The 27,228-nt window shown below is 47.2% G+C and overlaps 4 long non-coding RNA genes across 5 annotated transcripts in view; 1 reads left to right on the forward strand and 3 right to left on the reverse strand.

Moving 5' to 3' along the window:
- LOC115294812 overlaps positions 1-21,474 on the forward strand; it is a 25,565-nt gene extending 4,091 nt beyond the window's left edge. Inside the window, exons 2-3 of the long non-coding RNA XR_003910153.1 lie at positions 3,022-3,114; positions 21,202-21,474. This is a non-coding gene — a long non-coding RNA (uncharacterized LOC115294812). The remainder of the gene's footprint in view (positions 1-3,021; positions 3,115-21,201) is intronic.
- LOC115294808 lies at positions 425-2,913 on the reverse strand. Its single transcript, XR_003910149.1, has 2 exons — positions 2,736-2,913; positions 425-741 (listed from the first exon to the last, which is right to left on the reverse strand). It is a non-coding gene; the product is annotated as an uncharacterized LOC115294808 (long non-coding RNA).
- LOC115294811 lies at positions 3,100-5,235 on the reverse strand. Its single transcript, XR_003910152.1, has 3 exons — positions 5,150-5,235; positions 3,303-3,345; positions 3,100-3,167 (listed from the first exon to the last, which is right to left on the reverse strand). It is a non-coding gene; the product is annotated as an uncharacterized LOC115294811 (long non-coding RNA).
- On the reverse strand, positions 20,896-26,753 carry LOC115294810. 2 transcript variants are annotated; one of them, XR_003910150.1, is made up of 3 exons: positions 26,208-26,753; positions 25,840-26,008; positions 20,896-21,166 (listed from the first exon to the last, which is right to left on the reverse strand). It is a non-coding gene; the product is annotated as an uncharacterized LOC115294810 (long non-coding RNA). The 2 variants fall into 2 exon arrangements; XR_003910151.1 differs by lacking the exon at positions 20,896-21,166 and adding an exon at positions 23,315-23,639.
- Positions 26,754-27,228: the final 475 nt, after the last annotated feature.

The following is a 27,228-nucleotide window of genomic DNA, read 5'->3' on the forward strand; positions in this document are numbered from 1 at the left end:
GGCCCCGTGTGAGGGGCCGCGTGTGAGGGGGCCGTGTGTGAGGGAGCCGCGTGTGAGAGGCCCGCGTGTGAGAGGGCCGCGTGTGAGGGGCCGCGTGTGAGAGGGCCGCGTGTGAGAGGGCCGCGTGTGAGGGGCCGCGTGTGAGAGAGTCGTGTGTGACGGGCCGCATGTGAGAGACCCGCGTGTGAGAGGCCTGTGTGTGAGAGGGCCGTGTGTGAACCACCTGAGGCTTGACCACACCCCTGTGCAGGAGCTTGGGAATGGATCCTGCAGTTTTGGCCATGCCTTGAGATACTGCGGCCCTGACAGACAGCTCAAGCCCTTCCCAAGCCCTGGTCAGGATTGTGACCTCTTGAGAGACCTCGACCCTGAGCTATCCGGCCGAGTTCTGCTTGGATTTTGTGAAATAACAAAGGTTTGCTGCTTGAAGCCACTAAGGTTGGGGTGGTTCATAATAAAGCAGAACAAATACACGGTCCTAAAAGCTTGCTGCGAAGATGAAGTAACATGTGCGGAGCACACAGGAAGTGGTAATTAAATGCTTGCTAAATCAATCAATAAACAGATGATTGTTCTAGAACGTGGAATGTTCCCTGGATCCAAATGCTCACTGCCTCCACCGCCTCCTGCCAAACGCGTCACTGAAAGGTGTTTTAAGCAGGGGAATCGCTGGGTCAGATTTCCTTTTCTGTAATGAGAGACTTCTTTGTGTTCCATGGGTGTGGCTGGCTCAGACGTGGTCTGGAGAGGGAGAGAGATTAGGAAATAATCACCTTTTGTCAGCTCTGAGAGGTCCTGAGGGTAACGTAGGTCTCTGGACAAAAAGCTCTTCTTTCTTGCTCTATTAAAGTCTCACCTACAGGAGGACATTCACTCATTATAAGTCAGTCACTCAACACCTCTTTAGAATGGGACTTTGGATGAACATGACAAATCCCTGCTTTCAAGAAGGAGGAGAACAAAAGTGTGGTACCACTATAAAAAACGAGGGTCAGGGGCACGAATTTCTTGTGCGGATGCAGCTTTGTGTGGTGAGTGCTGTGGTAGGGGCAGCACCCGAGGTCCTGGGAGGCCAGGAAGGGGTCCCTGAGTGCACCCATAGGTCTGTACTCTCTCAGGTGAAGGTGAAAGAGATTGTCTCAAATCAATGCACACTGTCTCAGGGGGATATAAAAGTCCAGAGGTAGATTTGGGTTTCAGGCACAGTTGGATCTAGGCACTTCAACAATTGCATCGGGAATCTCTCTCTCCCTTCTGGGCTCATCTTTTTCCTCCTGGCTTCATTTCAAGGAAAACTTCCCCTTTGTGGTAGCTGAGTGTCCACTTGTAGCTCCAGGCTAACATTTCCCCTCCCCACCCCCAGCACCTTCAGCAGATAATGATGACCAGCTTCCTGGTACCTCCAGCGAAGTCTCCTGGGCAGACCCACGAGGACCTGGCTTGGGCCTCAGCCCTGACCAGTGAGTCCAGGGGAATGATGAGTGAATACCAGTTGCTAGTGCCTGGAGTGCAATCAGCCTCATCCTACACACATCTACACACATAGATGTACGTGGGAGAAGGGTGACTTCTTAAAGGAACATTAGGGGAGCATGGCCAAAGACGGGAAGGAGCTGGGTCTCTTCTACAGGGACCAGGGAACGTTAGATGAACAAGTAACCGTATCTGCGGAGGGGGCATATGTCTCTTGTCCCAGCACGGACGTCTGTGTCTCACACAGGTGCACATTCCATGGAAGGACACATGTGTGCAGTGTGCTGCACTTTATATTAAGTGCACAGGTGCTCCCCACCACTCCTTCGTCATGAGCCCCCGGCAGATAACCTGCTAGCTTTTCGGGGCACGTGAAGAAATCTCAATTCTTTGGATCCTCTTTTTCTGAGCCCCACCTTTTTCCTTTTCCGTGAGTCCTGACTCTGTCTCTGAGATAAATCGAGGCGGGCCTAATTTCTCTTGTGAGTGCAGTTCAGTCTTGACTGTTTCTTTTTTTTTCTATGTTTTTTATTTATTTTTGAGAGACAGAGACAGCATGAGCAGGGGAGAGTCAGAGAGAGAAGGAGACACAGAATCTGAAGCAGGCTCCAAGCCTCTGAGCTAGCTGTCAGCACAGAGCCCGACGCGGGGCTCGAACCCACAATTGTGAGATCATGACCTGAGCCGAAGCCGGACGCTTAACCAACTGAGCCACCCAGGCGCCCCCAGTCTTGCCTGTTTCTTGAGATCCACCTGCCTGACCTTTTTCTCCTTGACACATTAACTCTTCACTGAGCTCCTGCACTGTGAGGCTTATGACCCAGTGGGCTTTGGATTGTGCTAGCCCATTCTCCAGGCTGTGTGACCTCAGGCAAGTTACTGAACCTCTCTGTGCCTCAGTCTGCTCATTGGTAAACTGAGTAACATTTATATCATATTATATGCTTTGATAGAGTGTCAGGACATAGCATAGAGTCAGGCACATATGTTAAGGCAATAAGATTGCAGTTTTCTCACACCCTTCCACTCTGAGAACTCTAGGGAGAATGAATGCAAAGGGAGTGGTCCATGCAGGAAGGGGACCTTTGTCTCACACAGATGGTGGACCTCTGGTCAGCCTAGGGCAGGGCGTTTCATCCACACTTTTCAAGAGCTGTGAAGGTCACCTGACTGAGTCTCCCCCAGACCGTGCTCACTTCTGCCTCCAGCAGTCGTCCCCACAAGCAGCGTGACTCAGTGCCACCAGATCACCTCCTTCTCACCTGAAGCTCACCTGGACCCTTTCCTCCGTTGTCTGTGGTGTGGCGTAGGGTGGAGTGGGGCCTGCACAGGGAGAGACTCACTGTGTCCCCATCCCCGCGGGCTCCCCCCTCCATTCCCGCTCCTCGTCTGGACCTGGGGAGACTGGGGAGGCTTGTGTGTGGCCCAAGCATGTGTGTGTGTGTGTGTCACAGTGTGTGGGTGTCACCATGTGTTGGCAGTGCTGACGTCCAACCTGGGACAGGTAGTTCTGTCCTCCTAGCTGATGACTGCATTATGCTTTCTCAGGGTGAGCTGGTGACTGGCAGAGTGTCAAACCAACCTTGACTCTGAGGAGGAAATAGAAAAGGAAGGCCTGGATGTGACTGCTGTGTAACCAAAGTAAGTCCCTTCAGCTCTCTGAGCCTCAACTTCTTTTTGCGTAAAGGGGGGACCTGGGAGAAATAGAGGTCATGCGCTCATTCATTCGCAAGTTGATGATGCACCAGCGAACGGGACTGAACTCCCTTCACACACGTGTTTAGCACCCCATAAATAGTGATAAATATACAAAAGCCCAATAATAATACGTTTTAGGGACTCCCAGCCAGATCCACACAGTTTCCAAGGCACCTGCAAATGGAGAAAGTCCAAATGAAAACGTGGCTCACTCTGACCCCAAGAGTTGCATGACAAAAGGTGAGGTCAAAGGTGTGAGAGAAAGCTTTGAGTGAAGCAGAATCATAGACCTAGTTCAGTTGATTCCTGTCACCATGGAGTTGTCTCCTTCCCTACTATAGCCTCAGTTTCCTCCTCTGCAAAATGGACAGGGCATCCACTTCACAAGATAGTTGGGAGGGTCAAGTATTTATTTTGTGGTCATATCAGAGCTTCCACTAGTTTTTTTTTAAGTAGACTACACACCCAACTGTAAAGCTCAAACCAGGGCTTGAACTCACAACTTTGAGATCAAGACTTGAACTGAGATCAAGAGTCAGCCACTTAACCAACTGAGCCACTCAGGTACCTCTGGGGCCCCTACTTCCATCTGGTTCTAGCTTGATCTCAAGTCTCATCCCCATTCTGGTCTCATGGCCATATCAGTGAGGTGAGGAACACTGTCAACAGCCAAGGTCTCTCCTTGCCCTGTGAGTTTACTCCGTTTTTCTTCCCTCTTTTCCAAAACAAGTGCATTTTAGCAGACCTTAGACATGGCTTCCTACTGAGTTAAATTCAAGAAATGCTGTCTGAGCACTAGGAAGTATTTGAGTGTTATGGGTGTAGATGGACCCCATCAAATGACTTCTTTCTGCCCTGTCCGCCCTCTCAAGTCATGTATTTATCAAGAACACTAACATGGGCTAAATCAGAGTTTTAAAATAGAATTCTATTTTGTGATTTCTTTCATTTTCATGAACTAATTAATTAAAGGAATAATAACTACTTGATTTAAAAAGTAATGTACAGAAAACAGATATTCAAACAGGAAAAAGATGCACAATGGAGAGTGAAATCTCTCTTGTCCCTCCGCTCCCCGGCAGAGGTGACCACTGCTAAAGGTTTCCTTCACTGGACGGGGCTTCTTGGTGGCCAGTGGTGACCCCAGCCTTTCTGTGGGAAGAAAATAGCCACAGACATAGCTCCACTTTCCCAGCCAAGAGCTCAGAGGCCAGGAAGGAGGAGCAAGAATGGGAACTTCCCAAAGAGTTGAGGGCCTACCAAAGGCCAGAGGGACAGCAGTGTCCTCAGGGGCCCTGCTGAGGACCAAGTTCAGTTCCTCAGTCAGCTTCAAGAGGAGATCTTGGGGTCAGAGTTTGGCCAAGCAATACCTTTAACCCACTTCCAAGAAACCCGCTGACCCCACTGGAAAAGGTCTTCTACAAATATTTGTTAAGTGACTGTGACCGGCTTCCAACTATGGTTGGAATTAGGGCGAATTAGGAAATGGAACTGGAAAGACCCCAAATCTCTCTATGAAAATAAGCAGAAGGGAGAGAACCTTGACTGAAAAATCTATTCTCTGTCAAGGGTTTTTGTCAGGTCATTTTAAAATTAATTTTTAAATACACAAATAGTGTAAAAATACATTTTCCATGTGAAAACGAAAACTTGATAGATAGGGCAAAGTCCCCCTTTGATCTCTAGCTCCGATCATGAGTTTCCTCTGCCTCCCCAGAGGTAACCTGTATTTTAATTTGGTGTGAATCCTTCCAACTTTTTTCTCTGTATTTTTCATACATATATATTTTCCTTTTCCTTTAAGTTAATGCTATCATACATATTATTCTGAGACTTAATCTTTGGATCAGTAACATATCTGAGAGTGTTTTTCAGGCAAATACAAATCTACACAAGAGCTCATAGTGTTTTACTGGGTGATCACATCAGCCCCACTACAGGCGATGACATAGTGGCTCTGAGGACGTAAGTGACTCACCACAGCTGGTGAGGAGTGGAGCAGGATTCAGACGTGGACATGTCTTTCCAAATTTGAACCCTACCTGCCCTTTACATAATCTGCCTGTGGTTTGTGCCCTGTTTCCTTTGGCTTATGACATCATTCAATGGGCCATTTAAAGGAGACTGATCATAATGCATGGGACAAATTGGCCACCTCTCTTTCCTGTTAAAATACCTCCATGGTTGCCAGGTACCCGGGGGGCTGAGTCCAAGTCCCCCAACCTGGTAAGAAAAGGTCTTCTAGACAGGGTTCCTTATAAATTCTCCAGCCTCCCCTGGACAATGCTCCATTCAGAATGTGTTCTGCAGCACCTCCAAGCAACTCACTAAATTCCGGCGCTATCTACGAGGAGATAGCGTCAGATCTTACAGGTTAAGGACTCAGCCCCAAGATTGCCCCACTTCAGATGCCATTCTCAAGTCCGGGCGGTCATCTGGGCTTCTGAGTGACCAGCTATAAATGACAGTTTCCTGAGACCTCTTCCTTGGGTTAAATGATTTGCTAGATAGGCTCACAGAACTCAGATGTTTACTTACTTACAGTTACCAGTTTATTATAAAGAATATTACCAAGGATACAGATAAACAGCCAGATGAAGTACATAGGGAAAGGTAGGTAGGAAGGGGTGAGGAGCTGCCACTCTCCCAGCACCTCCGCCTGTTTACCAACATGGAAGGTCCCCAAACCCTGTCCTTTTGGGTTTTTATGGAGGCTTCTTTACATAGATATGATGGACCAAGTCATTGCCTTTGGTGCTGGAACCGAATCCTCATTCCTTCTCCCCCTTCCTGAAGGTGGTGGAGGGGCTAAATGACAACCCTGCCAAAGAAGTCGTTGGTTCCCCTGGCAACCAGCACCACCCATCCTTAGGGGCTTTCCAAAAGTCACCTGAGTCACACAAACTCAGGTGTGGTTGGAAGAGGCTCATTGTGAATAACAAAAGACCTGATTGTACTTATCGTTTAGGAAATTCTAAGGGTTTTAGAAGCTCTGCGTCAGAAATAGGATGACACCAGATATTGATTTCTTATATCACATTATCACACTCCAGAAAAAAGAAACTACTGGCAGTTCCTTTCATGCCCCACCATTATTTCTCCCCCACGTCCTTACCCATGTAGTCCTCCCTGCCCGGCAGACCTACTTTTCTTTTTTTTTTTTTTTAATGTTTATTTTTGAGAGAGAGACAGACAGACAGGGAATGAGCAGGGGAAGGGCAGAGAGAGAGGGAGACACAGAATCCAGAGCAGGCTCCAGGCTCTGAGATGTCAGCACAGAATATGACTCAGGGATTGAACTCATGAACCAAGAGACCATGACCCGAGCTGAAGTCAGACACTCAACCGACTGAGCCACCCAGGCCCCCGACCTGCTCTTCACCTTAACCTGTCTTTGCCTCCTTTACCCATCCTTTACGCACCCCTACAAATCCTTTGCAACTTGATAGAGTCTTGGTTCTCCACTGGGTTAGATGTCCCTCCTCTATGCTGTGGCCCACGATGCTTTGTACTTATGGTTGTCAAAGCATTTTCCATCCGATTCTAACTGCCATTATGTCTGCCTCCCACTCTTAAAGGTGACTCCTTGACGTGAGGGTCCCTGTCTCATTCATCTGTGTCTCCAGGCCCCAGACAAGCCTTCTATTCATATCGTGTGCCGCCTACATGCTTGTGGAGTCCATGCATGCCTCAAAACGGTGAACAGTGCAGTCTGTTATTGTGTGTTGAGCTTTCAGTGATGATATGAGAAAGAAAGGAGGTACATAAGCTGGTAGTATGGAAAGAGAATCCCAAGATCTCTGGAATTAACTTTACCAAATGGCAGTTATACTATCCAGATATATGGCAACTGTGTTGGACCCTATTTTCTCAAACTGTTTCGCTTAGCGCTGTGCTGTTCCTCTTTTTCTTCTCTTTCATCTGCTGAAAGGGGACGCATGCCAGAGTTTTCATATGAAACCAATGTTGACCAGCGCTGGTTGAGCCTTGTGGCTTTGTCTTCTTGGTTACATCCCTCGTTTCAAAAGGGCATCAAAACCCTCTGCCCACTCCTGAAACGGGCAGGGATTTCCTGAGAAGGGGCCTGGGGCGTTCACTTCTGGAGGAATCATTTCTCTCCTCAACTGCAGTGGAAACTCATTATCTCAGAATTAGCATCTGGCCTCAAAATTTTAATGTCATCTTCTGTTACTCCTAGAATTAAGGGAAGCCCAAACTTTTACCCATTTCCCCTCATTTCCCTTTTCTCTGAACAAATCTGAGGGGAAATCTCTCTTCATTTCATTTTTTCTTCATAGAATTTTTCTTTTTTTAATGTTTATTTTATTTGGGGGGAGAGGGGCAGTGAAAGAGGGGGACAGGATCCGAAGCCGGCTCTGCACTAAGAGCAGTGAACCCGAAGGGCAGCTCCAACTCCTCAACTGGGAGGTCATGGCACTTACCCGACCGAGCCACCCAGATGCCCCTAATATCATCTCATGCTTCTTTCACTATGAAACTAGGAAAGAATATTTTTAAAAATACAGGAAAAGAAAAAGTAAACTAGCCTCCTTACTGAGACAATATCGTGTACAATTCCTCCGGTCTTTTTTCTATGTATAAGTTAAGAAATATTTTTTAAAATTTTTATGTGTATAGGTATATGCACACCGAACGAGTATATAACACAGATGTGTAACTTAAAGAATTTTAGAATAAATATCCATGTATCCATAACCCAGCTTAGGAAATAGACCATCACCAATACCTTAGAAACCCCTATGTGCCCCTCTCTCTCAATCCATCCAGAGGTAGCCACAATCTTGCATTTTGGGTGAGTCATTCTTTTTCTTTTCTTTTCTTTCTTTCCCTTTTTTTTTTTTTTTAATATTTATTGATTTGGGGGAGAGTCCAAGGTGGGAGGGGCAGAGAGAGGGGGACTGAGGATTTGAAGCGGGCTCTGCGCTGACAGGCTGACAGCAGAGAGCCTGATGTGGGGCTCGAACTCACGAAACATGAGTCCCAATCAGACGCTCAACCAACTAAGCCACCCAGAACCCCCATTCTTTTGCTTGTCTTAGTAGTTGTACTCTCTGTACATTGTGTCCCCAAATGATATAATGTTTGTAACTAATAATTGGAGTATAGTATTTTGCAACTTGCCACTTTCATTTATTATGCTTGTGAGATTCGGCCGTGTAGATGTGAGCAGGCATGGATCATTCCCTTTCACTCCTCTGCAGCGCTACACGGTGTGTGTATGTTTTACTCGGACTTATTTATCCGTTCTCCTGCTGATGGACATGGGGCTGCTTTCCAGGATTTTTTTTTCATCTTTAAAACTTTTTTTAATTAAAGAAAATGATTAAGGATCTATATTTATTGTGATAAAACATATATGAACGTAAAATTTTTCGTTTTAGCCATTTTTAAACGTCCTGTTCAGCGGCATTAAGTACACCCACATTGTTGTGTAACCGTCAACACCGTCCTCCTGTCAACACAGTCTTCCTCCAGAGCGTTTTCATCTTTCCAGGCTGAAACACTGTAGCCATTAAACAGTAACTTCCCCTTCTCTCCCCTAACCCTTGACAACCACCATTGTAATTTCTGGTGCTATAAATGTGGCTACTTTAGGTACCTCATTGAAATGGAAACTCTTTGTCTTTTTGTGATTAGCTTATTTCACTTAGCATAATATCCTCAAGTTTCATTCATACATAAGCATGTGCTGGAATTTCCTTCCTTTAAATTTTTTTTAAAACATTTATTCTTTTTTGAGAGACAGAGAGAGACAGAGTGTGGGTGGTAGAGGGGCCGAGAGCGAGGGAGACACAGAACCCGAAGCAGGCTCCAGGCTCTGCCCTGAGAGCAGGGAGCCCAATGCGCGGGTCAAGCTCACAAACTGCGAGATCATGACCTGAGCTGAAGTCAGACGCTTAACCCACCGAGACACCCAGGCTCCTGTCCTTCCGTTGTTTTTTTTTAAGATAAATAATATTTCATTATATGTGTATACTAACTCTTGTTTATCCGTTCATGTGTTAATGGGTGCTTGAATTGTTTCAACCTTTCGCCTCTTAATGCTGCTCTGAACCTGAGTGTACAAATATCTGTTCGAGTCCCTCCTGTCAATTCTTTCAAGCATATAACAAAAGCGGAATTGTTGAATCATGTGTTAATTCTATTTTTCATTTTTGAGAAACTGCCATATTGTTTTCCACAGCACCTGTACCATTTTACATTCTTGCCAGCAGTGCTCAAACATTCCAATTTCTCCACATGCTTGTCAACACTTATTATTTTTTGTGTTTTTCTGTTTGTTTTGTGTGTGTGTGTGTGTGTGTGTGTGTGTGTTTTAGTAATAGCCATCCTAATGTGTATGTGAAGTGGTTTCGGGAATTTTTTTTTAAGTTTATTTATTTATTCTGAGAGAGACAGAGACAGCACAAGTAGGGGAGGGATAGGGAAAGAGGTAGAGAGAGAGAGAATCCCAAGCAGGCTCCGAGCTGCCAGTGCAGAGCCGATGTGGGGCTTGAACTCATGAAGCTGTGAGATCAAGACCTGAGCCAAAACCAGGAGTCAGACACTTAACCGACAGAGCCACCCAGGGGCCCAGTTTCACAAAACAGTTATGATTATTCTAGTACATATACCCTGGTGTACATGTGTAAGAGTTTTTCTATTAATATAATTAAGGCTGAAATTTCTGAGTTATAAGATAAACGTGTGTTATTTTTCAGGACAGCAGCCCCATGTACGCTGTTGCTCTGTGTAAGGGAGATATATGAAAACGGCCTCCAAAGGAGCCGTAAGACCAAAGAGAAAAGCTGACAAGTCCAGCCAGAGGAGAAGTGGCTGATTAAGGGGACTTACAGACAGAAGTAAGCCTTGGGTGTGTCTTGGGCAGCTGGAAGACGAGGCAATCTCCATGACCCCACCTCTTTTTTTTTATTAATATTTTTTTTAAGTTATATTTATTTTTGAGAGACAGACACAGTGCAAGCAGGGGAGGGTCAGAGAGAGAGGGAGACACAAAATCTGAAGACAGGCTCCAGGCTCTGAGCTAGATGTCAGCACAGAGCCCGACGCAGGGCTCGAACCCACAAACCGTGAGATCATGATCTGAGCCGAAGGTGGATACTCAACTGACTGAGCCACCCAGGCACCCCTCCATGACCCCACCTCTTGTCAGACCTGCTTTTACAGCCTAGAGACTGGAGAGCACAGTGCTGATAGTCATATCTCCTGAGCACATCACGGATGTTATGTCCCAAGGGTGTAGTGAAGGGTGAGGTTAGACAAAAAGAACATGTTTATGTGCAGAAGGGGGGCTGGTGCTCAAGAAAGCTTCAGGTCTTAGAGCGGTCATCATGGCAGACTTGTCCAGGATGGCATCAGTATGGCTTACACTCCCTGATGTCAAGGGTAGGTGATCCTTCTATCTAACTGCTCTCTCTCCTAATACTTAGTATTGTCACACCTACAATTTTCACTGGTTTGGTGGGTGTGAAATGACAATGTGGTTTTATTTTGCATCTTTATGAGTAATAACAAGATTGAGCCTCTTGTCATAGGGTTCTTGGCCATATTTATTTCCTCTTATGTGGAATATCAGTTTAAGTCTTTTCCTCATTTCTCTATCAGATTGTTTCAGTTTTATGAATTGGTAGGACTTTATTTTATTTTTTTTAAGTGTGTGAAGGGGTCTTTTTTTTTAATGTTTTATTTATTTTTGATACAGAGAAAGACAGAGCATGAGAGGGGGAGGGACAGAGAGAGAGAGAGAGACCCAGAATCGGAAGCAGGCTCCAGGCTCTGAGCTGTCAGCTCAGAGCCCCATGCGGGTCTTGAATCCACGAACGGGAGATCATGCCCTGAGCTGAAGTCGAGGCTTAACCAACTGAGCCACCCAGGTGCCCCGTACTTTATCTGTTATATACTAACCATTTGTTGACTCCATGTTACAAATATCTTCCCCACCTTTATCACTTGTCATTTTATCTCTATAGATGTCTTTTGGTAAACACAAATTATTTTAATCTATTTGGATGTATCAATCTTTTTCTTTGTGGTTCCACTTTCTATATTTTGCTTAAGAAATCTGTCTCTCCCAAAGATCATAAAGATATTCTTTATTTTATTCTGAAAAATTTTTTCTCCCAGCTTTACTGAGATGTAATCAACAACATTGGGTAAGTCTAAGGTATATGATGTGATATGCATATACACATGCATATTATGAAATGATTACCACAGTATGGTTAGTTAATGCGTCCCTCACCTCACATAGTTACCACTTGTGTGTGTGTGTGTGTGTGTGTGTGTGTGTGTGTGTGTGTGTGTGTGTGGCAAGGACATTCAAGATCCACTCTGTTAACAAATTTCAAGTAGACAATGCAATATTGTAAATAAAGTCACTGTGCTGCACGTAAGATCTTCAGAACTAATTCATCTCATAACTGAAGTTTACTTTTGGATCAACATCCCATTTCCTCCACCCATAGCCATTGGTAACCACAATCTATTTTTATTTCTATGAGTTCAATTTTTCAGATTCCACATACAAATGAGATCATACAGTAAGTATGCTTTCTCTGTCTGACTTATTTCACTTAGCATAACACCCTCAGGTCCATCCATGTTGTTGCAAATGGCAGGGATTTCCTTCTTTTTTATGGCTGAATAATTCTTATAAGAGTTTTTAAGGTTTTTCCTTCATAGTTAAGGCCTTGACCCGTCTGGAAGTGATTTTTTTTTATGTACTAAGGGGAACTGCTCTCCCCATATGGATGGCCAGTTTTCACAGCCTTATTTATGGAATAAGGGTTCCCTACCTTCTTGGTCTTTACGTCATCCTCCATCAGAAATCAGGTTTTCTAATACATGTGGACCCCTCTATTAGGGCCTTTTCTTCTATTTCATTAATATATTTGTCAATCCCTTATCAGTTTAGTACTGTTGAAAATGTGTTTCCTTTCTCATAAATTTCGATATGTGATAGGCTAATTCCTTGCCCAGAATTCTGCTTTGGGAGTGTCTTAACCTTTCTTGATTCTTTGTTCTTCCATATACACTGAAGCTTCAGCTTGCCAGGAATTATAAGAAAAACCAAGTTGGGGGTACCTGGGTGGCTCCGTTGATTAGGCATCCGACTTCGGCTCAGGTTTGTGAGTTTGAGCTCCGCATCAGGCTCTGTGCTGACAGCTCAGAGCCTGGAACTTGCTTCAGATTCTGTGTCTCCCTCTCTCTCTCTGCCCCTTCCCTACTCATGCTCTGTCTCTCTCTGTCTCTCAATAATAAATAAAAACAGGAAAAAAAAAGAAAAAGAAAAACCAACTTGGGCTTTTGATTGAAATAGTGTTAGGACACTGAGGAGAACTGCCTTCCTACCCATGAACATGGTATGCGTCTTCATGTATTTAGGTTTCCTTTAATGTCCTTTAATAAAATTTTGTAATTTTCTTAAGAAGCACTTGACATCTTGGGTACCTTAAATTTGTGATTGTTTTTATAAAAAGCATCTTGAGTCCATGTACTTCTAACAAATTCCAGAATGTATATACAATATACATAGTATACATCACACCATATATAATGTGCTTTCTCCACTTATATTACATGACATCAACTTTTCATAGATGTACTGAGTATCAGTGGGGAGGAGTGACTATCTCGCTATTACCGGACACCTCAGACTTCGGGTGTTCATTTTTCTCGAGTCTTGTGAGACGTTTAGATTTCCTCGAAGAACTTGGAGTTTGGAGTGTGACCACCTTGAATCATAATCCTCATCTTAGCCTATGTCCTTCCTTCACCTCGCAGCACCTGATTCCTCATCTTGAAAATGGAAATGATGGGGCACCTGGGTGGCTCAGTCAGTTAAGCATCCGGCTTCGGCTCAGGTCGTGATCTCACAGTTCGTGGGTTCAAGCCCCGCGTCGGACTTTGTGCTGACAGCTAGCTCAGAACCTGGAGCCTGCTTCAGATTCTGTGTCTCCCTCTCTCTCTGACCCTCCCCTGCTCACACTGTCTCTCTTTGTCTCTCAAAAATAAATTAAAAAAATTAAAAAACAAAAAAAATGAAATGGAAATGATGGTGAAACCTCCTTCATGGGTTGATCGTGATGATTTAATGAGATATAATACAGTAAATCACATAACACAGAGCCTGGCACACAGGAAGAGCTCAGGGAAAGTTAGCTATTATTGTTTCTTTTTTAAATGTATTTATTTGAGAGAAAGCAAGTGTGTACCACAAGTGGGGGAGGGGCAGAGAGAGAGGGAGAAATTGAATCCCAAGCAGACTCTGCGCTGTCAATGCAGAGCCAGACGTGGGCCTTGATCCCACGACCCTGGGATCATGACCTGAGCTGAAATCAAGAGTCTTCTGCTCAATTGACTGGGTCACCTAGCCACCCCAATGTTAGCTATTATTCTTTTTTTTTAATTTTAATGTTTATGTTTAATTTTGAGAGAGAGAGAGAGCTAGCAGGGGTGGGGCAGAGACTGGGGGAGACAGAGAATCCCAAGCAGGCTGCACACTATAAGCACCAAGCACAAAGTGAGACTCGAACTCACAAACCATGAGCTCATGAACTGAGCCAAAACCAAGAGTCAGACACTCAACCGACTGAGTCTCCCAGGTGCCCCAGCTGTTATTATCTCTTAACAGAGACTTCTAGACTTTACTTCTAGTGTGCTAGGTATCGGTTTTTCTAGCTGAAATCAGGGTTTGAAAAACTGGACAACAAAAATCAAGATTTCTGTTTTCTTTTTCACCTTCTCTTCCTCTCACAAGATTCCTCCTTTTGCCGCTCTGCGCCCCACCCCCACTCTCATCCCTGGGTTAAATCCAGACAATCAGTGTTGAACAGAGGGCTCCTTGGGGACAACCCCTCCTTTGAGGCTGCTGCTCCAGATCCGCTCTGTAATCTGCCCCCCCTTCCCCGCTACTGCCCCAGCTACAGGCCTCACCGCCATTCTCTGGTCTCCCTGCTCTTGTCTCTCCCCATCTTGCCACCTGAGCGAGCCTTCCCACATCTCACCTCCACCATCTGCTAGTGCCACCCCCTGTTTAGAGCCTCCCATGTCTCCCTACCAGCCTCAAAATGATGTTCAAGCTCACTAGTCTGCTTTTCAAGGCCCTGCATGATCTGGCCTCCACCCAATAGCTATCCCTGACCAAATTCCCATTCAGTGTCTTCAGCAGTGATCTGTGATACACAATTGCTGTGTAAGAATCATTCTTTCATTTTATAAATGGGGACACTGACGCTCTGATTGGCAAAACGACTCCTCCGAAACCCATAGTCACAAAGTGCAGACCCAGGACTTTAGTCTCAGTGTCCTGCTCCCTAGCCAGCTGTATTTCCACTCACTCTGGTTCTCCGATTACAAAATGAAATCTAGGGGCGCCTGGGTGGCCCAGTTGATTAAGCTTCTGACTCCTGGTTCTGGCTCAGATCATGATCTCGTGGTTTTGTGAGTTCAAGCCCCACGTGGGGCTCTGCGCTGGCAGGCCCCCCCTCCCCCCAAGTGTGCTTAGGATTCTCTGTCTCCTCTCTCTGCCCCTCCTGCACTCGTGCTGTCTCTTTCAAATTAACTTAAAAAAAAAAGAAATCTAAAACACGGACTTGAGCTCATTCACACTCTTCTGCAGGGGTGACTAAGAGGGTCTGAAATGGGTCAGGAAGAGAGTAAATGTCAGAATGGCAGCTTGAGGTAAAAGAGAAAATGTGCCCGCCTTTGGTCTTTTTCTTCTAAGACTGAGCTCTGGGGAGGGGGCGGGCTAAGCCTGGGGCTGGGAGTGGTGATGTGGCTAATGGGAGGGGCTGGGGAGGGAGGGTGGATGAGGTAAGGGCTGAGAATGACGTGAGAGGTGGTAAAGGAAGTGATTATGACCAGGAAATAAGTGTGCTAAAACCACCCTAGGAAGATCATTGAAATAGTCCTGGCATCGATTGACATTTAAAAAATAGTAACAGTTACATTTAAAAATCTTTGTGACACTCATTTGCCCGGTCACTCAGTCATTCCAATAATCCAGAGAATGGTCATGACGATAACCGTTTTACAGAGAAGGAAACAGAAGCTCAGCGAGCTTCAGTGAGTTTGTTCAAGGCTCTCAGCTCAGAGGTGACAAAACACAGAGTGCTCTCCGGATCTGTCTGATGGCCCAGCCATCCCCCCTCACTGTGCCCTCACCCATGTGTCATTCTGCCGCCACCTCAGTTTCTCCAAATGTGGCTGAGTAATTGGGGGTGGGGGCACATAAAGATCATGAATGTTCTGTTAGATGTTAAGTGTTCCGACAATACGGTAAAAGTGAAGAAAAAGATGCTGGCAATCCTGCTGTTGGGTGGACACGTTATTAACACCTTCTCACGTGTTCTGGGTACCCAGGACCTGCGCACTTCCTGCTTACGAATTCCCAAGTTCACTTCCAGAGCCTACACAGGCCTCTTTTCAGGTCCTATAAATAAGGGAAGACCAAGAATCTGCTTCTGGCTGTGGGGGAGTTGGCAGGGCAAATGCGGGCTGGACCGTCCCCACACAGCTGCCCAGAGGCTGGATTCGGAACAGGAAGGGAAGGGGAGGGTGGGCAGTGGTCACACTTTTGCTCTCTTTTTCTAAACCCTGCAATGTTAGAGATAGGCCTGGGTGGGATATCATTACTTTTTTAAATATAAAATTAATGTACCCGCAAAGAAGAAATTTCGAAAGGGTGTACGTTGATATACCGAAGTCTTGGGGCCCCTCCAGAAGTAATCACCGGAAAGAGATTCTTGTGAAGGCGGGTAAGACCCAGGATGTTGAAGGAACGGCTTGACTCTCAGGCCGCTGCTTATGTTGATAAAGACTCAGTCCCCCTTAGCTTTGGTTTGCCAAGCAGGAAACAACAGGAAGAGCAAGGAGAAAGGAAGTCTGGGCCCTTGGAGAGTGGGGAAGAGCATTCACAAATTGGCAATGGAACGCTGGGAAGAGGTGGAGAGAGAGGCTTCAGGAAGGGAGCAGGGCTACTTCAGTGGCATCTGTAGAAGCCTCCAGAGCCCTGTGCAATGCATTGCCTTCCTTCATCTCTGTAGGGAACTAGCAGTGAATCTGATTTTGAGACTTTACTTCTGGCAATTCGGCAGACCAGACCATTGTATACTTCTTATGCATATATTTCATAATAAAGGAAATTAAAAACAAAATCCATACACTTGGCAGTACTTAGTGATTAGGTCTGTGGTTTGGGGGGAGGTGGTCAGGCTATGCTGGGACTCGCATCAGTGCAGGGGTGGAGCCACCGGGGGGCCAGTTCCCATTGGGTCACGTATCTTTGTGTCTTTTTGTCCTTCCTTTACTTCTTTCTATCTTCCTTCCTTTCTATGTATCTATCATCTATTGATCAATCGATTGATCGAGTTATCTATCTTCTACTTATTTGTTCCTGCAACTTAACTCTTAAATTCAATACCATCTCTTGGACAGCTGTGTCAGCCCAGGATCTTCTACCCCATCTCATCCAAAGGCTGCAGGTGTTAGGAGGCATATTTTTGAAGGCTGAAGAGATCTTATGTCCATGATGGCTTCTGCTGGAAGGGACTGCCATCCATCCATCCAATTTTTTAAAAATACATTTATGGGATTCTTGCGGTAGCCACTCACTTAGTCCCTCAGGTGCCCCCATGAGTCTGTTTTCAACTCAGCAGCCCGAATGATTATGCCTCTTCCCTGCTCTCAGCCCTCTGGCAGCCCCCATCTCACCAGGCTCACAGCTGCCAGCGCCCTGTCCCTCCTTCCTCTCTCGGTCGTGTGTCTCCAGCCACACTGGCCCCTGTGCTGCTCTTATCTGAGGAGCAGCATGCTTCCTTCTGCCTCACAGTCTGCGCCCCTGCTCTTCCCTGTGCTTGGATCACCCTTCCCCCAATATCTGCACTGCCGCCTGCCTCTCGGCTTCCTGTCATGTTCTCTTGGAGAATCTTCCCGGCCATGCTGTTTGGAATTGCATCCCCTCTTCACCTCCATCCTCCTGCTCTGCTCTCCCACCACACCTAGTACCACCAGACACCAGACACGCCATGCCTTGTACTCGCTTATTGGTTCCCTGGCTCTCTCTCCCTCTTCCTCCCACTGGAATGCCGGCCCCACGAGGGCAGGCATTTTTCTGTGCTGCTTTTTCATCTCTATTATTCCCAGGACAAGGCCTGGAAGATAAGGAGAGCTCACTGGGTATCTCTTGAATGGAAAGGAATATAGAAGTTGACTTCTGTGGCTGTTTCATCTTTGCTTGTTGAAGGGGGAGAAGCCCTTGCTTCATCCCGCCTCTGAAGCCCCTTCGTGAGTTTGCCTTTCGGCTACTCTCGTTTTGTTGTCAGCCCTTTTCCTGCCGGCCACCTATATCCCTCTACACCCTGTGGTCCCCCCACCCTGGTCACATCCAGGTTCCCGTAAAGGCTACATTCCTTCTCATGCGTGTCTGTCCAGAAAGACCTAACCCTAGATGACTTGGGCCTTCCAGCCCCAGGTGGTATTCTATCACCTCCGCCAGGTGACATGACCTCTGGGCTCCCCAGCCGGCCCCAGAGGTCCAGCCTCTATCTATCACCCCGCACCACAGAGGCCTGCTTCTTCCTCTGCCTCTCTGGGGGTCCTGACCCGAGCACCTGGCACCCAGCAGGGCTCACACGTGGGTGCAGAGGGATAGAGGGAGTGGGCTTGGGCAGTGGGCGGGGGGACTCACCTATGTCACAGTTTGGTGGAAGGCAACTCTTGCCCTGATGCAGTCATGAAAGAAATTCTCTATTCATGAAGGCATGGAGAAACAGATGAGCAATTAAATGCCTGAGTCCAGAGTAATGATGATTAAAGAATGTTGGGAAAGGACATTATTACAAGGCCCTGAAAGCATTTGAAAACTCTCAGAGTTCAGGAGAGTGGTTTGGGCGGGCAGGACCTGACTGTTATCAGAAGGTGCCCAGCCTCTCATTCCTGCCCCATTAGGTCACTGAGAGCCAAGAGCAAGGCTAGGTGTCAATGTTTGCAGCCCACCTTAGCTCACGCTCTTTTGAAAGGTAACAACAGACCGATCTGGGGACGAGGGTCCCTGCAGGTGGATTCCTAAAGAAAGAGAATGTGGTTTGTCAACAATTCCAAGACATAAAATTTGTCTCATGAGTTAACTGAGGAGATTGAATGAAATTCTACTGGGTGCAGGGTACAGGACTCGGCGTATAGTAAACCCTCAATAAATGCGCTCAGACATTGTTAGTGTGTATTTTTCTTCCAGAATGTCAACTCCCTGAAGCGGGAATGCTGGGTCTGTCCCCACAGTAGCCCCAGAGCTTGAAACATTGCCTGGCATACAGCTGGCACTCAATACACAATTGTCGAGGACATGAGCAAACGGATTACGTAACTGTCTTCTGGTAACAGACTCACGAAGACAGCTCCAGGCTCTGAGCACTTGGTTCCCAGCGCGCAGTGCTGCAATCTGCCCATTTCCCCGGCAGCCCTGCGCAGCCCTGACAGGCAGTGACCACACAGGGCAGATGACTTGCAGAGTACTTCTCTAAACGCTCCCCGGGGCCGGTGGAATCCCCACGGCCTGGCTCATCGGGACAGGCAGCTGACTTGGGGCCCAGTGAGGCCCACCTTCCCGTTAGCCCAGTGCTGGTTAGGCCCTGCCCGTTGCTGGGGTTCCGCTTGGGGAAGGAAACAGAATGTGCAGTCCCAGGGAGGGAGGGAAACACTGCACAGGCCCCCCAATGTGGGAATTGAACCTTGGCCTGTGCCACATGACAGCCTCTTTTTGAAGCTCACTCCTCTGCCTCCTCTGCCCCGAGCCTGCCTTTATCTGGGGAGCTATGGGTTCTTTACAGGGAGTCTTCTCAATATCGACTTGCCATCCAGGAACAAGTTCATGGGCCATCCGACTATAATGATGACCAGCTTTTATTGAGCACTACTTTGTGCCAGGTCCTGCGCTAAATGAAGAGAGTTCATTTCATTTCCTCTGAAGAGAAGCCCAACTGTTCCCTCAACACTTTGTTCTTTGATGAAACTGGGCCTTCACATAGGCTATTCCTCAGTTTAAAATGCTCTTCCTGGCTCCGTCCATCTGGTGGATACTCATCCTTCAGCCCTCAGCTCCTCTGTCACCTTTTCTTGGAAGTCTTCCTAAGTTTCCCCGAAGTAGTAACATCAAAGCCTCCAGTGGACCCCACAATCATCACTTGGGTCTATGTGTCTATCTACCCTTTAGCTGTGATCCCTCCGAGGCCCCAGGCTGTACCATTTTCACCTCTTTTTTCTTTTCTTTTTTTGAGAGAGAGAGAGTATGGGGGAGAAGGGCAGAGAAAGCATCTTAAGCAGACTTCACACTCAATGCAGAGCCTGATGTGAGGCTCAATTCCACGATTCTGGGATCATGACCTGAACCCAAATTAAGAGTTGAATGCTCAACTGACTAAGCCACCCAGGCGCCGCCCCCGCCCCGCCCCCCTTTCACCTCCTCATCCTGCTGTCTACCTCCATGCCCAGCATATGGCAGGGGCATGTGAATACAGGTTTTTCTCTTCTCAGTTCCTTGGTACTTAATCTCCATCTCTTATTATATGCCCCCCAGCTCTTTGCCTACCTGTGATATTTTTGTCTTTATTCCAAGAACAATGCTAGTTACATATAGGTAGTTACAAATGTAAATCGAATGATATAAAGGAATCACTGATCTTACCTGCAGGGTACCAGATGGGAGGCACTGAATTATTTGCCTATAGAATCCATAACTACCATCATCAGAACAGGTAGGGAAGGATGAACTCAGAAGAAGGAAGAGAATGAGAGAAGGTGCTGGGACTAATATTTTCTTTCTTTTTTATTTGTGAGAGTGAGAGTGGGGGAGAGGAGCAGAGGGAAAATCCTAAGCAGGCTCCATGCTCAATGCAGAGCCCGAGGTAGGGCTTAATCCCATGACCCTGGACTCATGGCCTGAGCCGAAATCAAGAGTCAGACGCTCACTGGCTGAGTCACCCAGGCGCGCCTGGAACTAACATTTTCTGAATACTTAGGTGTGCCAGGCGTGTGTTTCACTAACTCCCCATGACAATCCAGTGAAGTGAATACTATGATTCTCCTAATAGATAAAAAACAAAATAAAATAAAGGCACAGAGATGTGAAGTGACTTGCTTGGGATCACACAGTAAGCAAGCAGCAGCTCTGTGACCCGAGCCCCATCTGCCTCGTTCCAACAGCTGGACAGAGAAGGCTAGGGTGTCCCTGCAGTGTGAGAGTGTGGGGAAAGGGAGGTGGGGCGGCGGACTCTTGGGGAGAAGGGAGGCGGTGTCTGCCCTGTGGCTTAGGCCCAGATCCCTGGCCCGTAGGGTCCCTGAATCCAGATGTTCCAGGTCATGTTTCCTCAGGACAAATGTTTGCTGGCCAACAGACTCACCCCAGCTTTTTCCAGTACAGTCAGCCACTTTGAAGCTCCACTTCTGAGTAGCCTCTTTCTTTTTTCTACTATCAGTTCTGTCCTGAATGCTTCCCTCTCAGTCCTGGACCAGGGTTTGGGTAACCATGGTCCCATAAGGTTGTGCAACAGCCGCCGAAGGCTCCAGGAATCCACAACTTCTCAATAATGCTGAACTGGGTGAAATTTCCCAGTAACCACCTCCTCTGCCTGACTAACACTTTCTTAGCTTGGCAATGCAATGTCCTATTTTTAAGGAGTCCAGTCATTTGGTTTAGATTCTTTATTTGTTTTATTTTAATGACCTTCTGAATCATTCATTTTTCTACTTTTGAACAGATTCACTTTTGGCCACCTCCATGTATAGAAATCCCAACCTTCCTTTAAAACTCAGCACCAACAACCCCCTTCAGAAAATTCTCATCCACACCATCCCCTTGTCAGGAAGAAGGATTTCCCTCCCCACCTGCTGTACCATTTGTCTGGTAGCATCATTATCACAATGTAAAAATGGTACATGGCAGACGCTTGAATTTCTCCTCATCATTCTTGTGATGACCCTAGGAGGAAAGTAATTATTATTTCCATTTTACAGATACTGAGACTGAGCCTCAAGGAGCTTAAGCCTCTTGTTCAAGGTCACATGAAGTAAGTAAAGAAGATGTGTTAGATCAGCACAGTCAAACTCCAGAATGAGTGTATCGGAAGGTAGCTGTTTGTGTGGAGGGTGCCTCGCTCTTGCTGTGACGATGGTTTTGATGCCTGGTACCCCCATCCCCAAGACTGTAAGCTCCATGAAGTATTTGTTCCCTATTTCACTGTACGCAATACCTATCTGTAATAAATGGCTGATGCTGACCAATGATTAGAAGACTTCCTGTCCCTTCTATAGTGTTAGCTGCTTGAAACTTTGCACAATTCTTCATCTTACAACACCGAGAGCTGGGTAGCAAAACAATCAATGCACATTGAATGAAGGAAGTAAGAGACGGGCATGACTTGGATGATTCCAGCATATATATTTTCTAGCTGAAAATCTTTGATAGAAAATGAAAAAAATAAATTTTCTCTGTAGCTCAGGACCACTGCTGCCAGATGAGACCTCGATATCATTTTGGGGGCAGAGAGGGGTTCAACTAACAAAATCTTACCGACTAACGGTGCTTAGCTTCACTCAACATGCCTTTAATGGGTACCTATTGTGGGCCAGGCCTATACTCATAGACAAGTGCTGGAGATGACTGTGTATGCAAGTGAACGAGGCAGAAGTCCTTTGGTTGGGCACCCTCTGTCCACTCCTTCTGGGAGGCAAGCTCCTGATTTTTCTGAGACCAGGAATAGGGGGAGGGAGGGGCTATAGCCCTGTCTGGTCAGAGAGGACAAGGCAGGAAAGATCTCAACAGGCCAGCAGTCTCTGAGAAGTGAATGGAAGCAATAGAATGGAGGCCTGGAGAGATGAGGTTGGCTCATCTCTCAGGGAATGAATATGAAGACAAGCCTTTGGACCATAAAGTGACATTGCAGGAACTAGACAGGGAGGAAAAGATCTGGGAAGGATAATAAAAATGAGAGGCCAGTTGGGGTGGTACACGGAGACAAAGTGAGTCAAGAGTCCCCTTGTCATTTAGTGGAGTGCTTCTTATCTCAAATTCTATTTTGTCCATTATCAATATTGCAAGGCCTGCATTCTTTTTGTTTGTTTTTTCCTGATAATCCTGTGCCGAGCCTTTTGGTTACAACCTCCTAGGGACACGGCCTCAGGTGGGTCTTCTGTTACCAACATCTCACTGGCTTTTTGGTGTGGGGTTTGGGAGCCAAACTGCAAGCTTAGTCTTTTAATAAGAGCATCCTATCTGGGAAGCAGTAGAGTCCAGTGGCTAAAATGGGCCTCTGATGCCAGGCTGCCTGGGCTGGAGGGTCTGCTGGCAGCTTGCCAATATTGAACGGGGCATTCCACACACACCTAGCACTTCTCTCTTGTTCTCAACCCAAAAACAGGGGAGAGCAGAGCATCATCCCCTCTGACAGATGGGGAAACCGAAGCTCAGAGACTTCAGCTGCTCAAAGCCACATGGTAGGAACATTTAATTGACCTATCAAGGGACCCACACATTGGGTGGGCCAATTGACCACCTTCAATCCAAGAGCTTCTTGACTCTTGGATTTGTCTGAAAAGATAGGAAGCCCTGACCCACTTGTAATGCTCAAGGGTAAGACTCAGACATGTTGATGGCAAAGCAATAATAACAGTAGTAATAATACTAACCAGCAAACATTTATCAGAATCCACTATGAGTCTAGCATCATGCCCCATGCTTTATGGGTTTTGTCTTGTTTACTTTTCTCAAAGTAATGATTAAGTGCATGGGCTCTCAAGTCAGACGGCCTGGGTATGAATTTCAGCCAGCTACCTACTGGCCATTTGACATTAGGCAAGTTACTTAACCTCTCTGGGTCTCAGTTTCATCTGTAAAATGGAGCTAGTGATAGCACCTTGTAATAGATTCCTGGCACATAGTAAAAAGGATATAAATATTACTGTTCCAATTTTTAAAACTGATAGAACTTTATAATAGATTCCTGGCACATAGTAAATAGAATATAAATATTACTGTTTCTTTTTTTTCACTGAAGTATAGTTGACACACATATTACTTTAGTTTCAGATATACAACACTACTGCTCCTTTTTAAAACTCTAGTATCAGCTTCTTCTTTTCTTGGCTTATGGATAGAGTGCATATAAAAAAAGAAAGCTGATAGGATGGAAGAGTTCGTTTTTCAGAGCTGCAAGCAGATGGGAAAAGACTTTTTCAGCAAAGAAGACATCAGAGTTGATACCCATGGTCTCCATTTACAAATAGGGAAACAGAGACACAAAAGTTTAAGCTCCTTGCTTGAAATCGCACAGCTAACCAGCAGCAGATGGAGGATTTGAACTCAGCTGTGTCTGAGGTCAGAGCTCATGTCCCGAACCCTGACACCATACGGCCAGCCGTGGTGGTCATGGAAAGATCTGGTGCCTGGCCGTGCACTGAAAATGGAAATATGAGTCACCAGCCGTCCCCAGGGATGACTGGGGAGGGAGAGAAGCTCAGCTCTGGGGCAGAATGTTCCGCCAGATGCTGAGGAACAGCTGCCAACAGCACTCAGTCTCTTTCATGCTGAGGAAAGGAGGAGGAGGGCATGGAGGGACGGGGCCCACAGGCCCGCAGCCTGGAATTTGGTTAGGTGACGTCAGGCTCGCACATCTGGCCTCTGGAATGCTGAGGTCCCAGAGGACTGCCAAGCCTCTCTTTCTCCTCACAGTCTTCTTCGGAGACAACCCGGCAGTTTTGCTGAGAAAATTCTCGGGCTTTCTAGACTCTCCCGAACCCATTCAGGTAGTGACGTGTGAAATGGGCATCTTCGGCCACTGATGAAAACCAGGTTTCTGGAGACACAGGGCTAAAGGAATCAAGGCTGCAGAGTCAGACAGCTTGGAGAAGGATTCCTGGCTGGGTGATTCTAGCCGGTGCCTCAGTTCCCTCTTCTGTGCATAAGGATCTGAGCCCTTCTTTGCAGGGTCTGGAGAAGGGATGGCATGCCTAATGCCTGGCACCTGGTAGACATCCAGTCAATGCCTTGACCACCTGCCTGAGTCAGTGAACTCATGAGTGAACTCAGGGCATCCCACTCAGCACCAGCCTTAGCAGGCGCTCGCCACCTTGCTGACCATGTGGTTAGAGGCGTGGTGTCTGCCCTTCCCTTTCTGATTCCAGTTTCCACTCTGTTCCAAGAAGAACCAAGTCCCATCTGGCCTCTTCCAAGCACCCAGCTGAAGGCGAAGTATAAGGAGGAGCTCAGCCTTTCCGCCTTCAATTGTGCCCCTTGATGGGAGTCCCACCTGACTCATTTTCAGTGCTCGTGCTGGTTCTACCTGGGAAAGTTTGGGACTGGCCTGTGTGACTTGCTGAGATTGGTGATTCATTTTAGTCCCAAAAGGAACAAAAGCCCAGGTCTTCCCAAAGCCCCCTCTGCTTGAGGTGGCCTTATCCCTCAGTCAGGGAATGAGTCACCCCATCCTCATGTGTCTGCCTGTTCTCACTCTGCCTGGGCCTTCAGAAATCAAATAGTAGCTTCCTCTTTTCTTTGCTCCTGGGGGATGGGGGGGGGGAGGAGGGGAAGGTGAGTTTATAAAGGGAGGATTGAAAAGAGGAACTAAGCCACCATTCATTCCATGGTGGCCATCGAAAGGGAAGAGACTTCTCAGGGAAGGATCATTTGAAGCCACAGCACGCCCCTCAGCAGGATCTCTTTCTCTGCCTGGCTGGAGGCAGGACCTGCCGCCTGTACCTCCATATTCCCTCTCCACAGGTGAACAACCAACCCATGCCTCCACGATCTGCTAGAATTTAAAAAAGTGACCTCACAGTGCCTGGGTGGCTCAGTCAGTTGAGCACCAGACTTCAGCTCAGGTCATAATCTCACGGTTCGTGAGTTTGAGCCCCATATCAGGCTCGCTGCTGTTGGCCTGTCAATGCAGAGCCGACTTCAGATCCTCTGCCCCCTCTGCTGCCCTTCTGCTGCCCCTCTTCTGCTTACACTCTCCCCAAAAGAAATACATATTTAAAATAAATGAATAACTAAGGTGTCCTTGATGATAGAATCTGCCTGTGGCACTGGGCACTGATTCCCTGCTTAGATAAAGCGTAGGACCCCAATTTTCTGCAAAACGAGGATCGTCGTATGGAAGAGGACAGTGAGGGGGCATCACCAGCGAGTGCGCCCTGGCAGGATAAATCCCCTCCACCGGGTTCAGTGAGGGCCAGACAGTGGATGGGGTGTGAACTTCTGTGATTCAGGGCTCTCATATCTTAAAGTCAGACCTCCTGCCAAAGTCTGAACCCTCACGTTATCTGGAGCTCAGCTGTGGGCCCGGAGTCAGCGGACAGGAACTGAGTAGGGACTAAGGGCCCAAGCACATTTCTCTGATGTTTCTGAGATGGTGGGGATAAAAGGAGGTAGAAGGAGGATATCCTTAGAGCGCATCATCTGAAACACTGTGACGTGGGCTGAGTCACTTCCCCTTTCTGGGCCACAGGGTTTTTTTTTTCCCTTCTCATCAGTAGAATGAAGATAATAATTCTTACCTCACTGGGCTCTAGGGGCTTGGGCATGACCTAGTGCTCACAAGCTTGGCCCTTGGGTTCAAACCCCAGCAGAATGAGGCCATCTCATCGCCCAGGACCTACCTGGGGCATCCTTATGGTGGTAAGGATGCTGGTGACAGCTTCACAGCAGGTCGGAGGAGAGGGTGAAGGTTTTAAGGCTGGTGGCTCATAGCGTCCCATAGCTGTCAGCGACTATTGTATCAGTCCGCATTTAGTTTCTAGCGTATAGCAGGTGTTCAATCAATGCTAGCTATTGTGGGGATGGTGATGCCATTTACAGGGAACACAAAAATAGAATAATGTCAAAGGGACAGTAAGCCAAGATGACCATCTTATTTTAGATCGCCTCCTTATTTTACTACAGGGGACATGGAGGCCCACAAAGGAGAAATGTCCAACCTGAGGTCATCCCGAGCTCATTTTTCTGCCCAGGGCTCGTCTTGGCCTACCTCACTTCATCCAGAAGATTGGGGCCGTTTAGGGTGAGGACACTCATGGGCCTCAGTTTCTCCTTAGGAATTGTTGTGTGTCAGGGCAGGAATGAAGCTGCTTCAGGCTGGTTGGAGTCATCCGGAAAGAATTGGAGGGGGTCACTGGTAGCAGGAAAGAAATGCCGATGCCTTTCAGAGAATTCTACTCCGGTGTGTCAAGGTGACAGCCAGATTTGGGAAGCAATCCAGCTATTCGGGGGAGGCACATGTGTGCGTATGTCAGTGGGTGGCTCAGAGACAGCTATTCTAGACAATCCCAGTGGCCATTTGGTGAGCCCTGACTGCGGTCCAGGTCCTGTACCAAATGTGCATCTCCCAGGTCTTCATGGCAACTCTGTGGGTGTGAGCGCTAGCGCCACGACCCCCAGCAAATGAAGGTATAGAGAGGCTAAGGAGGTGGTTCAAGGCCCCCCAGCTAGTCCACAGTGGAGGTGGAACTTGAACATTGGCTGTGTGGCCCAGAGCTTATGACCGTCCACACCACCCAGCTGCCCCAAGGGGCCATGCCTCACACCTGTGTCACCCTTCTCACTGTTTCACATGGTTTTTACCTCTGTGATCTCACAGTCAACTTGTGTGCTGTCTTATGAGGTTCAAAGGGTCATGAGCTGGGCCTGGCACTGAGTAGGGTCTCATTCTCTCAGCAGGTTTTTTTGAGCCCTAGGCACCTGCTGGGGCCTGAGCCTTGAACAGGAAAGAGTGGGAGTAGGATGCTGGCCATCGTGGCATGTGGTCTGGATTGGGCAGAAATCAACCCGTCCATGGTCTGTGCCCTTCTGGGCACTGGAGGTGGGCACGGTGGCTTTGGTGGGAATGCTCAGCCAGGCAAGGGACATGGATGGCTGGCGTCAAGAGTCAGCATTTCCGGTCTCTGCTCTGTGCTCGGTAATTAGCAGTCACTTTGGCCAACCCCAGCCTCTCATTGGGCCTCTGTTTTTCCCATTGGAACTGTGAGACAAGGGGAGTGGATAGTCCTGAA

The sequence above is a fragment of the Suricata suricatta genome, chromosome 6 (assembly GCF_006229205.1).
Source record: "Suricata suricatta isolate VVHF042 chromosome 6, meerkat_22Aug2017_6uvM2_HiC, whole genome shotgun sequence".
Classification (NCBI taxonomy): domain Eukaryota; kingdom Metazoa; phylum Chordata; class Mammalia; order Carnivora; family Herpestidae; genus Suricata; species Suricata suricatta.